The sequence below is a fragment of the Sus scrofa genome, chromosome 4, assembly GCF_000003025.6.
Source record: "Sus scrofa isolate TJ Tabasco breed Duroc chromosome 4, Sscrofa11.1, whole genome shotgun sequence".
NCBI lineage: Eukaryota > Metazoa > Chordata > Mammalia > Artiodactyla > Suidae > Sus > Sus scrofa.
The window spans coordinates 57,260,217-57,276,243 of NC_010446.5; positions in this window are offsets into that span (position 1 = coordinate 57,260,217).

The following is a 16,027-nucleotide window of genomic DNA, read 5'->3' on the forward strand; positions in this document are numbered from 1 at the left end:
ACTCATGTGCTTGGGCATTAAGGAACCCATTTGAGTTTTGTTTATGTCTTCCTTCCTGTTGAATGTCATCCGTATTTGAATTTTCTCCAGCATTGACTTTGAAAAGGAAACATAAGTCCTTTAAATAAGAGAGCAAACAGGCAGGAGATTCTATAAATCAGAGCATTACTGATCATGATTGGGTTTTGAACATCTTCCAAGAAGAGTCTCCATTCCTTTCCAACCTCTGGTGATCTGATTGATTTATGCTAGAAATCATGATGTCATGTTACAGTCTTTCACTGGTTTGCTGCCAGTGTACGCCTAGTGTTCTACAGTGGCAGTGATAATGAGCATAATGAAGATCATTGAGTTACCATAGTCATTAGCAAATTAAATTGGGGGTGGGAGACTATTTTCTTATAAAAGGATTAAGTTCCATTTGAGTCATTAATCCAATGAAAATTCACGTGCCACCAATGACTCAGAATACTTCACCAGGAAATGCCTTGGTGCACATGTGTGACAAGGCCATCAAGGCAGATGACAACATCAACACATGGAACAGAGGAAGGATTCATTATTAAATGGTCTAAAGTGCATGCTGTAGAAGAAATAGTTCTTTCCTTTATCAAAACCATTCTTCTGTATCAGTATTATATCTGATTAATAGCCTAAAAATATACACAGAATCAAATAAGCTGGTCTCCAAATTTTAATTTCAGAATTAATAAAGAAAATATGCAGGTTGGGGGTGGGGGGATGCGCTGAGGGTTTGGGATGGAAATGCTATAAAATTGGATTGTGATGATCATTGTACAACTATAAATGTAATAAAATTCATTGAGTAATTTAAAAAAAAAGGAAGTTGGAAAAAATATATACAGAGAAAGAGATGTTTCCGTACATCATGATGCCAAAATGAGAATTTTTGAGGAAAAAAGTTTAGTCTTAAGTTACTGGAACCATCAGATGACAAGGCCCTAAGAAAACTTTGGAATGCAATCTATATCAATTGTTGGAGTTCCCATTGTGACACGGTGGAAATGAATCTGACTAGAAACCATGCAGTTGTGGGTTTGATCCCTGGCCTCACTCAGTGGGTTAAGGATCTGGCGTTGCCTGAGCTGTGGTGTAGGTTGCAGACACAGCTCGGATCCTGCGTTGCTGTGGCTGCGGCGTGGGCTGGCAGCTGTACCTCCAATTTGACCCCTAGCCTGGAAAATCCTGGGAACCTCCATATGCCCTGGGTGCAGCCCTAAAAAAGCAAAAGAAAGAAAGAAAGAAAGAAAAATCTCTATCAATTGTAAAGCTAAAATCACTTGTTACATAATTTTAAATATTTAATGCTATATTTAGAAAGTTTACTTAAGTAGTTCTTTTTAAAATGGAGCTAGACATTTAAGCTCTTGGGATTTGCTTTTTTTCTATTTCAAAAGAAGCTCCATAATCACCCTATAATTAACCAATATACTAGGAATGCTAACGATATACCTAGCTTGGGGGAGACAAGTATTGTTTTCTCAGAGGCTTTACAGAAAAGATTAGTGCCATATTTACCTTTATTAAATTTTATCATATAGGTAGGGTTTTTTTTTTCATAAACGCCTCTTTTATTTTTGTCTCTTAGTGAATCTAGCTCTGTACAAACAGATACTTATCTTTCAAAAACCAGGTTGCAAGCTGCTACTGCAGCACATCTGTCACAGGTGGAAGAGGTGTGCAATCATAAAAGTCTGCAGCAATAAATAAAGAAAACAAATTACCTTCCAGCATTTGGCGATTTGGACACCCATAGATTCAGACATAAATGGGGACTCAGATGCTTCTCTCATGCTTATCTTTATGGGTATATCAAGCAGTGATTTATGGTCCTCATGAAGCTGGAGAGAGTTCTACAGATTCTATTCTTGCCATGTTGGCACTTATCCTCAAGGTACCACCTGGAATACCTGGAATTCTAACGTAACTTACTTTATGGGTGTTTGTTGGCATTTCAAAAAGCCAGGGCCACTTGTCATTTTGCCTTGGGAAAAGGCAAGGCTTTACCAGATCAACAGCCATTATCATTTTTTTAAAATAATTTATATGAAACATCTGTAAAAGCAATGATGCTTTTCTAGAGTTGCTGATGGTGTTATATTTATCATCTTGACTGGAAAGAAAACATTGAATATCTTATGTAAAAAATGTGAAGAAAAAAACCATTCTTTTCAATAATTATTCAGAAGTCATCAGAACTACCTGGAATGAAAAAGAATCTATTTTTTACTCTTTCAACATATGACTAATATTCTTCAAATGTCACCATGATGCATATAATCAAATGAGACAAATACTCAGAAAATTATCTTGGAAATTATTTTGTATTATCTGAAAGACAAGCAGGATTTTAAATTCTAAGCATAACCAGAACAAAATTATTTGATAGTTATATGTAAATCTATTATAGAAATATGTAAATATAAGATAAATATATTACTAAATCTTAAGTCGTTTTTATTCAGAACACTTTTGGAGCTCTTGCACATAACAAAGTGTGTGGAGAATATTTCAGCTTAGTTAATAGCATGTCTTTAAAAATGACATGTTAAATATTTCTTTAAGTCATAGGCTGGGAAATGTTTGCAAATGAATTCAAATCATTAGAATTACTTAAATCCATCCAGACTTTTGAAAATCTATGAATGTACAAAACTATTATAAGGATCAGAAAACCAGGGTTCAATAACAAGTATCTGGTTGATGGAGATATTAAACTTAACTAAAAAAGAAGGGTGATTTATTAGAAGTTTATCTCTTTAGTCTAAAATGGAATATTTTAGATTTGTTAGGTAAAAATGTATTCTAGAGTTCAAATGTATTCTAGGCCAAGTTCATGATGCCTGCAATTCTGGAAACATGGATATCACTGACAGTGGCATTTTATCTGATAGAATATTGTAAAAGATAGAAATGAGCCATACAACATTACACCTAATTTTGTTTATTTAACTGTCCGCAGAAGGGATCCTCATCACATACTACTGGAAATATTGTTATCAAAACTGTGATTATAGATGTTGTGTATTGCTTTTTCAGGTTGAAATATTAATGTACATATTCATTCATTCAACCTACCATATATCAGACCCATTCTAGGCACTGGCCATTTAAAAATGAACAAATCGGGAAGGAACAGAGTCTACTGTGAATGAAACTATCAATTAGGTATCAAAATCATAAGTATAAAAATAGATGTGTCATCTAGGCTGAAATTCATATCTTTGAATGAACATTGTTTGCATTCGGCGCCAAAAGTTTTTAGGAAATGACATTTGTCCTAAGAACGCTAAAGTGTCAGAATATTTTTACATGTGGCATAGCTGACCTGTGATATTTTGGAACGCTTACTTCTTTGGGAAAATGTGGTCCTAAACTGAAAATCTGACTCATAATTTCTCACTTGTTTTTTCATTTAAGTAAAAAAACAAAAACTATAAGCAGATGAACAGTTAAGCAAATAGATTGATAAACTGAAAAGCACAATGTTCTTTACCCATGTTCCTCTATTATTGTCCAGAAACTGTTCAATTCGTTGATGGCTAATAATTAGGAAGGATATTTAAGTATGATATGTACCAAAATTAAAATCATTTTTGACACAACTCTGGCAACCAAATAAAAGAACTCAATAACACTATCCAACAAGTGAAATCACTTAGTTATTGAGGGTTCACTTTGAAGGTAATTGATCCTGATGAGTTTCTAAGGATGCATCCAAATGTATACATGAGCTACAGATTTGGATGCATACATTTATATACATTTGGATGCATTCTTAGAAACCCATCAGAATAGAAACTTGCCCTCAAAAATTTATGGATCTTTAATATAATGATGTGAGTACGTTGGATTTTCTATCAAGAACTTGGGGGACCATTAGAGTAGATCCATTGCTATCTCTGAGCAAAGTCCTATCCTTGATTTTAGGTGTTCCTGTGGACCACTCTTATGTTCTGAGATAATAATAGTAATAACAGTAATTTCTAATATTTATTATTTTTAGATAACCATCATACCTAGGATAATAGCAATAATTGTTTCCATCTGCTGACTTACTCTATGATAGACACTCTGCTAAATGCTTTATATGCATTATCTCATTTAATCATCCAAGGAACTCAAGATTTTTTAATAGTGGAAACTAAATGCAAGGAGAGAGTAGATTATAACTTATGCAGGCAATAAAGAAGGGATTTGGGATTTGGCTCAAATTTACCTCCAAAAACTATATCTACAATGCCAGTTCAAAATAAAACCTCAACCCTTCTACCCACACCTGTGGAATCTAAAGCTATACTAATTCTTTTTTAACCATAACCTAGATGAATATCTGATAGTTCTATTTTTTCCAAAAATCTTTATTTTGAGGATATTTTCCCTAAAGCTCTTAATATAGCTCAGCTGTATCAATGGACATTCGTAAAGGATAAGCCCAAACTAGTAATCACATAATTTTAGAATTATTCAAGCTTTATTTTAGTATTAAGACAGAAATATAAACAGCTACAAGATTTGATTATTAAATTGGCTTTACAAAACCAGAAATTCACCTTATTTCTTTTTACCACCAAGTTCCATAAATGTTTTGAAGATTATAAAGTGCATGTGATTAAAAGACTGAGATAAATAAATGATGTAGGCAAGATGAAGGGGAAAAGATGAAGAAGAAAACTGAAGAAATCCTGCTGTGATAAAAAGAGAGCCAAATATATGAATGACACAGCCTACAAATTTGATTTAAAACTTTCTTAAAGGCCAAAGCAGGGTGGGAAATATAGGTTTTTTTTTTTTTTTAACAAGATTTAGAGTTGCCAAAAATGAAAAACTAAGTAATATTTAGAAGAGCACAGCACTTCCAGATCCTGAAATTTCTCTTCTGGGGTCAATAAATAAGACTGTTTTTCACAAGGTTAAATATACGTTGTATGGAGCTGCTTCTTTTATTGTCCTTTAATGATAAAACAATGCTACTTAAATTTGCATTTCTCTGTAGCCAGTGGACAGATACACACAACTTTCTTCCCATAAATAATATTTCAACTGGCCTGGCTTCTAATAAGGTTTGAATTCCAGAAGATTAAGGTTGTAGTCTCTGGCAAGAATCTGTCAGGCAGGTGTTCTATGTCCTGATTAAGAGAACTCCATTTGCTTTGATATAAGCTTAAGATTTATTATTACAATTTTCTGAAAGGGCCATGATCCTAACCAAGTTGCTTGTGTAAACAGATGCTCGCCCAACTTTGGGGGGGAGCCAGGTCACAAGGAATGAAAGGGTAGAAAGAATAATAGAAATGTTTTATAAGAACCAGGGTTGAGAACTTTGTTAAACATTAGTATGAGGAGCTCCCATTGTGGCTCAGCGGTAAAGAACCCAGCTAGTATCCATGAGGATGTGGGTTTGATCCCTGGCCTCGCTTGGTGGGTTAAGGACCCAGCATTGCTGTGAGCTGTGGTGTGGTTTGCAGACTTGGATCAGATCCCAGGTTGTTGTGGCTGTGGCATAGGCTGGCAGCTGTAGCTGCAATTTGACCCCTACCCCTGGTCTGGGTACTTCCATATGCTGCAGGTGTGGCCCTAAAAAGCAAAAATAAAACAAAACAAACAAACAAAAAACATTAGCAGTATGAGATTTTCAGCAAGTTACTATTCTTCTGTGGTTATCAGTTTCCTTCTTGAAAATCAGAGATAGTAGTAATCGTTTAATGTGGATGTCATGAAGAGTAAGGAGGTATGGCAGAGATGGAAATGTAGTTGCCATAGTCTTTTCAGAAAACGTTTTAAAAATTATAGTTCTTACTCACCACTCACATTTTACCATTTGGTCTATGGTGTTATTGCATCTTTTACATCAAAAGTAGATCTATGTCGGGACCAGTATGTAACCATTTATGTACACATCCATGTCAATGCCATACCTAAGACTATGAAACTTGGAAAGCAGAATAATTTTCCAGCGGACTTGATCAGTGGAAGCAGATGTTTGAACTGTGTGTGTGTGTGTGTGTGTGTGTGTGTGTGTGTGTGTGTGTTAGAGAAAGGAGAGAGGAGAGATGAAAGAAACATTCAAATACAAGTATCCAAATACTCTTAACAATCAGGGGTGGGAAAAACATCCATATGTGTTTGGATGACTCTCACTGCTGGTGGGTCACTTGGTTGAGGCCTGGGGATGCTGCTTGCCTTTTGGAGAAACCACACAATTGTATGCCTGTACATTAAACAAGAGATTGAAACACTATATTAGAAGCAACTGAGGGAGATGCTTGAATGAATGGTTCTATTCTGCTTATGTATTGTTGAACAAGCAGGGGCAGTTAAGGGTTATGCCTGGAACTTACACCATCTAACTCCTACAGTAGTCTATTAGTATAAGTGTCACCAGAAAGAGTTTTGAAAAGGAAGCATAAATGCTATGAAGAAGTTGAGCCTAAGAGAATTTGACTTGGGGATTGGTTTCAGCAGTAAAGGTGAAGGTTAAAACAGCACGAGAACTACACACAATCTAGAGTGATAGAACATGATGGGAGATAATAGGAGAAAAAGAATGTATATATGTATGTATGACTGGTTCACTTTGCTGTACAGCATAAACTGACACAGCATTGTAAATCAACTATACTTTAATTTTAAAAAAGAGCAGTGTTTACTTTGAAATCAGGAATTTGCTACTTCCACCAGTCAGCCACCTGGTTGATGAATTTGTACCACAAAGTGAATGACTGGAAAGAGCTGTCACAGGCTGGCTGATGGCTACCTCCCTCTGAGCACAAAAGATGGGAAAAAGTGCCTCCCTTCCTCTGTGCAAAGTCATGGTGTGCTGGGTGTCAGCAGGAGGCATAGCCCAATTGGCGGCACTAGCCTGTGATGATGGAAAAAAAGAGTCACATTGAGATAGGCTGGGACCTGGCACCCCTTGCTATGGTGCTTGCACGTGGGCAAACATCTCTTCGAGGCACAGACTACAAAGTAACTTACAGGGACTAAAAAATAACTGCATGCCAACATTACAAATCAACTGTACTTTAATAATTTTTCTTTAAAAAGCGTACAGCAGAAATTGACACATCATGGAAAATCAACTACATTTTAATATTTTTTAAGAAAATAAAAAAAATAACTGCATGCATGCATAGTTGGGGCAAATTATCAACAAGGTACAGGAAGACCAAAAACCTAACTGCCAATTTAGAGGTGCTGGGAACAAAAGCAGGGTTCTGGGTATGATCTCTGCGCACAGTACCACCAAGTGGGTAAGCATACCACCTAAGCCAACTCCCTGGCCTGACCCCTGGACCCACCGGACCCACCCCTACCCTCACCCGATATAAGAGACCAGCTCACCCCGCTTCAGGCAACAAGCAAGGGCACTTGTACTTGTTATCCCTCCCTGGTGCTGCAGCACCAGTCCCAATTAAGTTCTGCCTAAATTTCTTGTCTGGCGTCTTTGCAGTGTCTATTGATTAAAGAGTCCAAGAGCCCTGGTTGGTAACAAAATTGCTAAATCACAATATCCCTGTGCTCATTTTCTGTTGCCACCACAACAAATTATCAAAAAGTTAGAGGCTTAAATAGCACAAATGAATTTTCTTACAGTTCTGCAGGTCAGAAATTAAACACAGGTCTCACTGAGTGAAAAAAATCAAGGTATTGGCAGGGCTGCATTCCCCTCTGGAGAAGAATCTGTCTCTTTGCCTTTTCCAGCTTCTGAAAGTGTCTGCACATTTTGGCTCATGGCCTTCTTCTATCTTCAAAGCCAGCAACATTGCATCCTTTGATCCTTCTTCCTTTGTTACATCTCCCTTTGACTCTGACCTTGGCTGAGAAAAGCTTTCTGCTTTGAAGGACTCACATGATTAGATTAGCTCCAGGGTAATCCACCCATCTCAAGGTCCTTAACCTTAATCACATTTGCTAAGTCCACTTTTCTTGGTAAGGTAACAATTTATGGGTTTCAGGGATTAAATTTAGACAATTTTGAGGACTACTTTACCTACAACATGCTGGTGACAGATGAGAACTTATCATAGGCTCCTCTCCTCCAGTTTCTCCTGTCCTCCACTCCATCTTCCACCCTTGCCTGTTTCTGGGATTCTTGGGGGGATTAGGTTCCTTATCAGTGACCAAGGAAGAATCATATGTCCTTATGGCTACTGTGGTGGCCATTGGTCACCAACACTGGCTTCAAGGGGAATGTGAAGGACAAGTCATATGGTCCCTGGTGGGCTGAAAGCCTGACTGGAACTGATTCTCAGGCACTTGTGAGCACTCTAGATACCTGGGAACTATTTGAAGAAGAGAATCTTGGAGTTCCTGCTGTGGCTCAACAGAATTGGTGGCCTCTCTGAAGCACTGGGACACAGGTTCAATTCCCAGCCCGGCACAGTGGGTTAAGAATCCAGTGTTGCCTCAGCTGCAGCATAGGTCACAACTGCAGCTCAGATCTGATCCCCGGCCTGGGAACTCCAAATGCCACTGGGTAGCCAAAAAAGAAAAAAAAAAAAAAAAGAATAAAGAAGAGAATCTGGGGAAAGACTGGATTTTCTTGCACGAGCATTTGGAGGGTCAGATACAACATTGGGAAGATTAAAATGTAAACTAATTTCTTCTCAAAAGTTAGTGAAGGTTGCGACATACCAGTTAGAGTTGAACGAATGAATATATTGTTCCTCACTGCTGCTGATTTTATAACACTGAAAAACCTGACTTGCTATTTACAAGAATAAATGCTGGAGGTATACAAATGCAGGCACACACACAGAGATGGATAGAGAAAGCCATTTTTAAAATGAAACTTCTCTAGATAGACATGATTTAGCTTCTTTCTTCATTTCCCAGGTAGGAGCCTGCAATAGTCTATTAATAGCCTCCCCTAGCAACTAACACTCTGCAGATGTTCCCTTACTGCTGAATATTTTTTTCCACATCCAAACTTGTTGTCAATTATCTATGTTTTCATTTCAGGAGTCTAGATCCAGAAGGAGCACTAACTGTAGTGCTGTTATAGCATTTCTTCTCAGCATCAGCAAGGTGGTAGTAATTTTGCATATAATATTTGTTAAAATTCAAAGGGCATTTTCCTTGTGGAGTTTATTAAAACTCAATTATCTGTCATGAAGCAAGGAGGCCAGTATTGCACAGCCATACATCTTCCACCTGTGAAATCCTAAAATCAGAATAATGGAAATAGTAACAGTGGGCCTCATTAAAATGCAGGAGGGAGGAAGGCAAAGGGTAGAAAGGGAGAAAGAATGATGTGCATCCTTTTCACATTCAAGGATAAAGCATTGATGAATAGCAGGTTCTCAACTCTCATTTGCTAAAGGGTTTTGGGGAGCTCTATTTTTGGGTCCCACCTGAAACACAACAATTTGCAAAGAGATTTTAATTTCTTGATATGCAAGGAAACAGAGCATTCTGTAAGTATGCTATGATCTTTTATTTTACTTTAATTCAGGCAGCATCATATCATATGCTGAGTTGATATACTACCCTCCTTGGGCATTAACATATGTTAGAGATAAAAGGAAGAGATGTGATTCAGTACTTTATCTGTTCAATGAACCCTCCTCCTTAAATGTGCATTAGCTCAAAAATTTCAGAGAAAATAATTTAATATGTTTTGGATTTCAAAAGTCATGCCTGATTTAAACAAATAAATAAAGCAGGCTGTATTCTCCTGACCTGCTGAACTTGAGTGTGATTCATGACTGTCTCAGTCTGAACCCATTTGCATCCAAGAACTGGAATATTGATCTTAGTCATCTTTTATGAGAGAATTTTTGGCAATAAGGGAGAAGGATACTGGGCGATGATTGATCACTAATGTATTTCGATGGGTGCTTCTTGGCATAAAATTAAACAGACGAAATTGAAAAGATTATGCTTGTTTTGTGGTGTGAAGCCACCCACATGCTGATAAATTTCATCCTTCCATTTTAGTAATTCCCGGAATAAAACTTTTGGAGATAGTTGAAGGCTCTGTGCTTTTGGTTAAGCTGCCTCTGCAAAGAGATAACCTCTGTGGGTCCTCAAACCAGAACCCATTTATTACAGTTTGCCAAACATGGGTGTTGGTCACTTGGTTCCCTCCAGCCTCTGACACTCATTTCATCTTCCACTGTGTATTCTTCCCAGGCTGTGATTCTCAGCTTCAAACAACAAAAAACTCTCAATCAATCATGTGACGTTCTCTCAGAAAGAAGGTAGAAAGTTTGTCCTGATGAATACATAGAGGGTTTTAATTTCTAGAGGTTGTTCATTTGACAAAGAATATACAAAGTACATTTAGCCTTGTGGCTTTGTCCAAAGGGAATACTTCAGGCTTGGAGTCAATAGATAAGAGCTTTAGTTTTGACTCAGCTGTTTATTAAAATGGGTAACTTTGGGTAATAAACAAAAATGTGGACTACATATACAATGGACTATTAGCTTTAAAAATGGAGGAAATACTGCCATTTGTAACAGCATGGATGGACGTGGAGGACATTATGCTAAGGGAAATAAAGCAATTGTAAAAAGACAAATACTGCATAATTTCACTTATATGAGGTCTCTAAAATAATTAAACTCATAGAAGCAGGGAGTAGAATGACGATTGCCCGGGGCTGGCAGACAGAAGAGGGAACGGAAAGTTGTTACTCAACATATACAAAGTTTTAGTTATGTAAGTTGAAAGAGTTCTAGAGATCTGCAGTACAAAATCACACCTATAGTTAACAATACTGTATGGTACCCTGAAAAATTTAAGAGTAGTGCTCATGTTAAGTGTTCTTACTACAATGATAGCAAAGAAATCTAAATTCTGTGAATTGTCTGCTCCATGTGGCTTCTCATATGGCATCTCTGTCCATCCTCATGATTCTCCTTTGAAGTATATTTTATTATCCCCATTTTTACATATGAAGAAAATAAAGCTCACACAGGTTAAACCAATTGCTTAAAGTCATGCTGTCACTGAGTAACAGGGATGGGAGAGTGTTTTGATTCCAAAAGTCTATGCTCATTTTGTCTCATACATATTATCCCTGAATCATAGTTTCTATAGTTACAATCAAAGTGAGGTTAACAGTGCCTAACCTGCACAAGTGCTGAGGGAGTTAAAAACTATGTATGGTAGCTGGCACAAGGAGTTGAATAAATTGAACCAATCACTGAAAAAAACAGTTACTGACTACCTGTTATGTATCATGCATGGTTCTAGGTGAGGAGGGGCTCCGTGGCAAATGATGGTACCATGGCTTTTGATGTCATCGAGCTTCCTGGTTTGGTATTAGCCCATTTTATTACCAATGATTTCAAAGTGGAGGTGGGAGTGTATGAGTTTTTTATGGCTGCCATAACAAAGAACAACAAACTGAATTAGCTTAAAAGACAGAATTCTCATCTCTCAGTTCTGAAACTTATAACTTCAATATCAAGGTGTCAGAAAGGTTAGTTTCTTTTGAAGGCTGTGATGGAGAATTTGTTCCTGGTCTTTTTGCTAACTTTTGGTGGTTTTCTAGCAATCTTTGGTGTTCCTTGGCAGGTAGAACCATCACCCAGTCTCTGCCTTTGTCTTCACATGAAATTCTCATGCATGTGTCTGTATCCAAATTTCCCCCTTTTATAAGGACCTTAGTCCTAGCGGATTGAGGGACACTTCTACTCCACTATGACCTCATATTAACTAATTACATCTGAAAAGATGTTATTTCCAAATACATTTGCATTCTAAGGTATTGGGAGTTAAGACCTCAACCTATAAAATTGCAAGTGAACAATTCTATTGGGATGTTCCCCAGCCACCTAAAACTCACACAAAACTGAACTTAAATTCTTCTTTTCACACTCTTCTGCCAGGGTTTTTGTTGTTGTTGTTGTTTTGTTTTGTTTTGTTTTGTTCTTCAGTTAGATAGGTGATCTTTGCTGTCCCCTAAGCTGAAATTCAAAAATCATGTCTGGTTCTTCTTTCCCCATCACCTCTCTCAAGTCCAGATGCTTTTAGATTCTACACATCTCTCTAATATGTCTTCTCCCAACTATAACTATTTCTTCTGTCCCACCTTTTTTCTGGGGAGGAAGTAGTAATTAAGAACAAAGACTTATGGAGCAGTCAACATACAGCACTTGCTCCAATGATACAAAAATGATAGGAGTCAAGATGCTGAGAAAAAAAATATTCCTAAAAACAGTGAAAACTATCAGACAGGTGAATAAAGAGACTAGGTAATGGGCAAAATCAGAGTGTCTGTGATTCTGATTTTATTTCTTTTCCCTAATTCTAGAGCAATGTTGACATTAGATAATATGAGACACAGAAACCTTCTTTTGAAGAGAAATTAAACTTCAGAAAAATCAAAAGAATATTAACTCAGTGAGAGCAAATGAGCACTGGTCATCCTATAATCCTTTTTATCAGGGTTGAGGCAGATGGACTAGCGAGCATTTCTCAGGGCAGGGGTTGGAATGATGACCTGTTGGGGGTGATGTGAGCAGTTGTGTTTAATGCCTCAATTAAATCACCTGAATCATACAGCTAAGCCCAGCCAATCAAAGATGAAGGAAGACAAGTATCCTGAAAGGTCAGGCACAAGCATAAAAAGAGACTGACCCCAAGCCTCTTGGTCACCTCGGGCGGTAAGGAATCCTGACTAAGCAGAGCAGCTGTTCCCGCAATGTGCTCCCTGCTTAACCTCTTATCTATTTCATAAGTGAGATCTAAACATAATAGTTCAAAGCCCTGGAAAAATTTTTTCCAGCAGTGCTTTTAACTTTTGAATTAAAAACTGGTCTGATTTATTACCCTCGGCATCTTTGGAATTTTAGATAAGAATTGTAACAAAGCCAAAATAGATAATGATCCTGGCATCTCTATTACTTCAGTTCATGGTATTAATAGATAAACTATGGTCATCAGAAAACATGGCCCAAGCCAAACCATGAAGAGGGTGAGATATTTTTCCTGGTGCCTTCAAACATGTGATTCTAGACACTTTCCATATGTTGACTGTGCCCCCTTATTATTCCTCCCAGATATTCACAGATGCAAGTGCTCCAGATGTGACCTTGTTTGATTTTCATTAGATTTTATTCAGCTGACCTAACTATATGGTGAGTATGTCATGCTGGCACTGACATAGAGATAGGGAACTAATTTGAAGGGAAGCAGGATTTCCCTGGCTTTGAGAGTATAAGAGAGTGGTAAAAGCCCATGATTTCCCATCTGATAGTGAATCAAAGTACCTGAGCAATTTTTGTTTCTTTGTTTCTGCTTTTATTTAATTGAATGAAGGTTTTCCTGCCCCTCCCAGAATATAAATCATTTGGGGCAGGTGAGGGAAAGGCTGAGACTCGATCATTTGGTCAATGGTATCAAAAGCCCAATTTGGGGACCAGTGGTGTGCATTGCTCTAGTATTTTTGGTGTATCATCTGGTAATATCCATCATGGTTTAAAGTACAATATCAATACTGTGCTTAAAAAAAAGTTAAAGAGATTAAATCCATTATTGGATGTAATAAATAAGTGCAACAATGGAGAAAAGGACAATCTAGCTTAGAAGTACAAGTCCTTGAAGTAGAGAATTGAACAAATGAAATAGGGGAAAGGGTTTTCAAAGACCCAATCAACTAAAATCTGTCTGAAGTGAAAAGACTGGGCTGATCAATTGAAAAGACCCTTGATATACAGACAAATTGATTCACAATTATAGAAACTGGGACCCATCCCTGGTAAGTTATTGAATTAAAAAAAAATAAAGAATTTTTCGCTTCATCTAATCAAAATAAATATCACCCATGGGGGAGAAAATTCAGATGACTTCATTTCTTTCCCATAGCAGCCTCAGTGGAAAAATGTCTACATATTGCTGAAGGATAAAAAGTGTGACACAAGTTTATTGATTTCATCCAAGTTATATTTCAAGAGTAAACACCACAGAGAGGCTTTCTCAAAGAGTAAAGGTCATATGCTACCCATAAGTCATTTGGGACACAAGGAAAAAAATATCAAATAAAGCCGAATCCAGCCAGACATAAACTCTAAAAACAAATTTTTTTAATGGAGCAACTCTCATAAATGGCTTAAGTATTTAAACTTTCTTAGTAAGTATTTAATCCACTAAAATATGGAAACTAAATAATGGAAGACTGAATAATGAAAGAAATTACAATAGCAGATCAGAATGTGAATGCCATTCGTTCATCCAAAGTAAAGATAATACAAGTACCAAAGGTTAAAAAGTGAGGAAAAGGTGAGATGAGAAGAAATGCAAGAATGCTAATCAGTTCCTCTCTCACCAGAGAAAGACAATCAAAGATGTCTGAAATGAAAACGTATATTGTAAATGCCATAATTGTTCTAATATCAGTATTTTAGATATCCTTTTTTCCTGAAAAAAAATCTCTAATTTATAAAATCACATATATTTTAATGAAATATATATGTGTATATATATCTGTAAAGACTAGTAATTTCTTCTGTTTTTTTTAAAATCAAATAAAATTTAATTTTAATATTTAAACTATATGTATTAGATCATCTCATTGTTCTATAGTTATTTCTATATTTTTTGCATTATTTGACCTAATTTTCACATTAGTATTATTAAATGTAGTTTTTGTTTGGTTTTTTGGCCATGTCCAAGGCATGCAGAGGTTCCTGGGTCAGGGATCAAACCTGTGCCACAGCAGTGACCCAAGCCACAGCAGTGACAATCCTGGATCCTTAACCAGCTGAGACACCAGGGAACTCCTAGAGTTGTTTTTATATTTTTATGGATCTATATATTTATATAGATATATATTTATTACATGTGAATATCTGCGTTTTTGTAAACATATGTTTACAATGCACACACACAGATATATACTGCAGGAGAACAAAATTTATCAACACCCAAAAATGAGTCTTTTCGGCATGCAGATTATTTTGAGCTAAAAGCAATCAAGCCCTAAGAGACTCAGGAAGAACCTTTGATGTTCCCCCTAATGGCCTAAAGAACGTAGATAGGGAAACTCTTCCAGAAAGGGAGCTATCCATAGGTAACTGTAGTATGAACTAGGTATGCAGAAACCTAGCAAAATGTGTCTGTTAAAATCTTCTCTGTGTCTCATGGTCTCTACATGCCCCAAGAAACATTTGTTAACAAACATTTGCAAACATCTTTATGTCAGTTGCCTTCCCCACTTTTGAACTCCTAAATCACTACCCCCAACATACTCTTTCATCTTTAATTGAAATGGTATTTAAGGTGAGTATTTCCGGTATTTGGCAAGTTACTCAGTTTCTCTGGGTATGTCCCATGTACACATGCTATTAAACTCTTGTGTAATAGTCTCCAGTAAATCTGTCACATGTCAATTTAATTCTTAGACCAAGCAGAAAATCCTAGAAGAGCAGAAGAAAATTTCCTTTTCTTTGAAATTCTTAAGAATTTGATTTATATGCCAATTTGACTTATTAGGGTAGAGGAAAACTTCTTCATCCCTGAACAAACACACACACACACACACACACACACACACACACACACACACACACACACACACAGCTGTCAGAAACAACAGCCACCAAATATTAACACCGAGAAATGTCCCTGGCAGTAGCCCAATCATCTGGCTTCCATGAGAAATGTGTGCACCAGGGTCTTGTCAATGCATATAGGTTCCCACTGCCTGGGGCTGAATTAATAGCAAATTTATTGTCAGGTCCTTTATCTTTCTTTATTAGAAAACTTTTGGAGTTCCCATCATGGCGCAGTGGTTAACGACTCCGACTAGGAACCATGAGGTTGCAGGTTTGATCCCTGCCCTTGCTCAGTGGGTTAAGGATCCGGTGTTGCCGTGAGCTGTGGTGTAGGTAGCAGACATGGCTCTGATCCTGCGCTGCTGTGGATCTGGCATAGGCCGGTGGCTATAGCTACGATTAGACCCCTAGCCTGGAAACCTCCATATGCCGCAGGAGCGGCCCAAGAAACGGCAAAAAGACAAAAAGAAAAAAAAAAAAAAAGAAAACTTTTGACTCT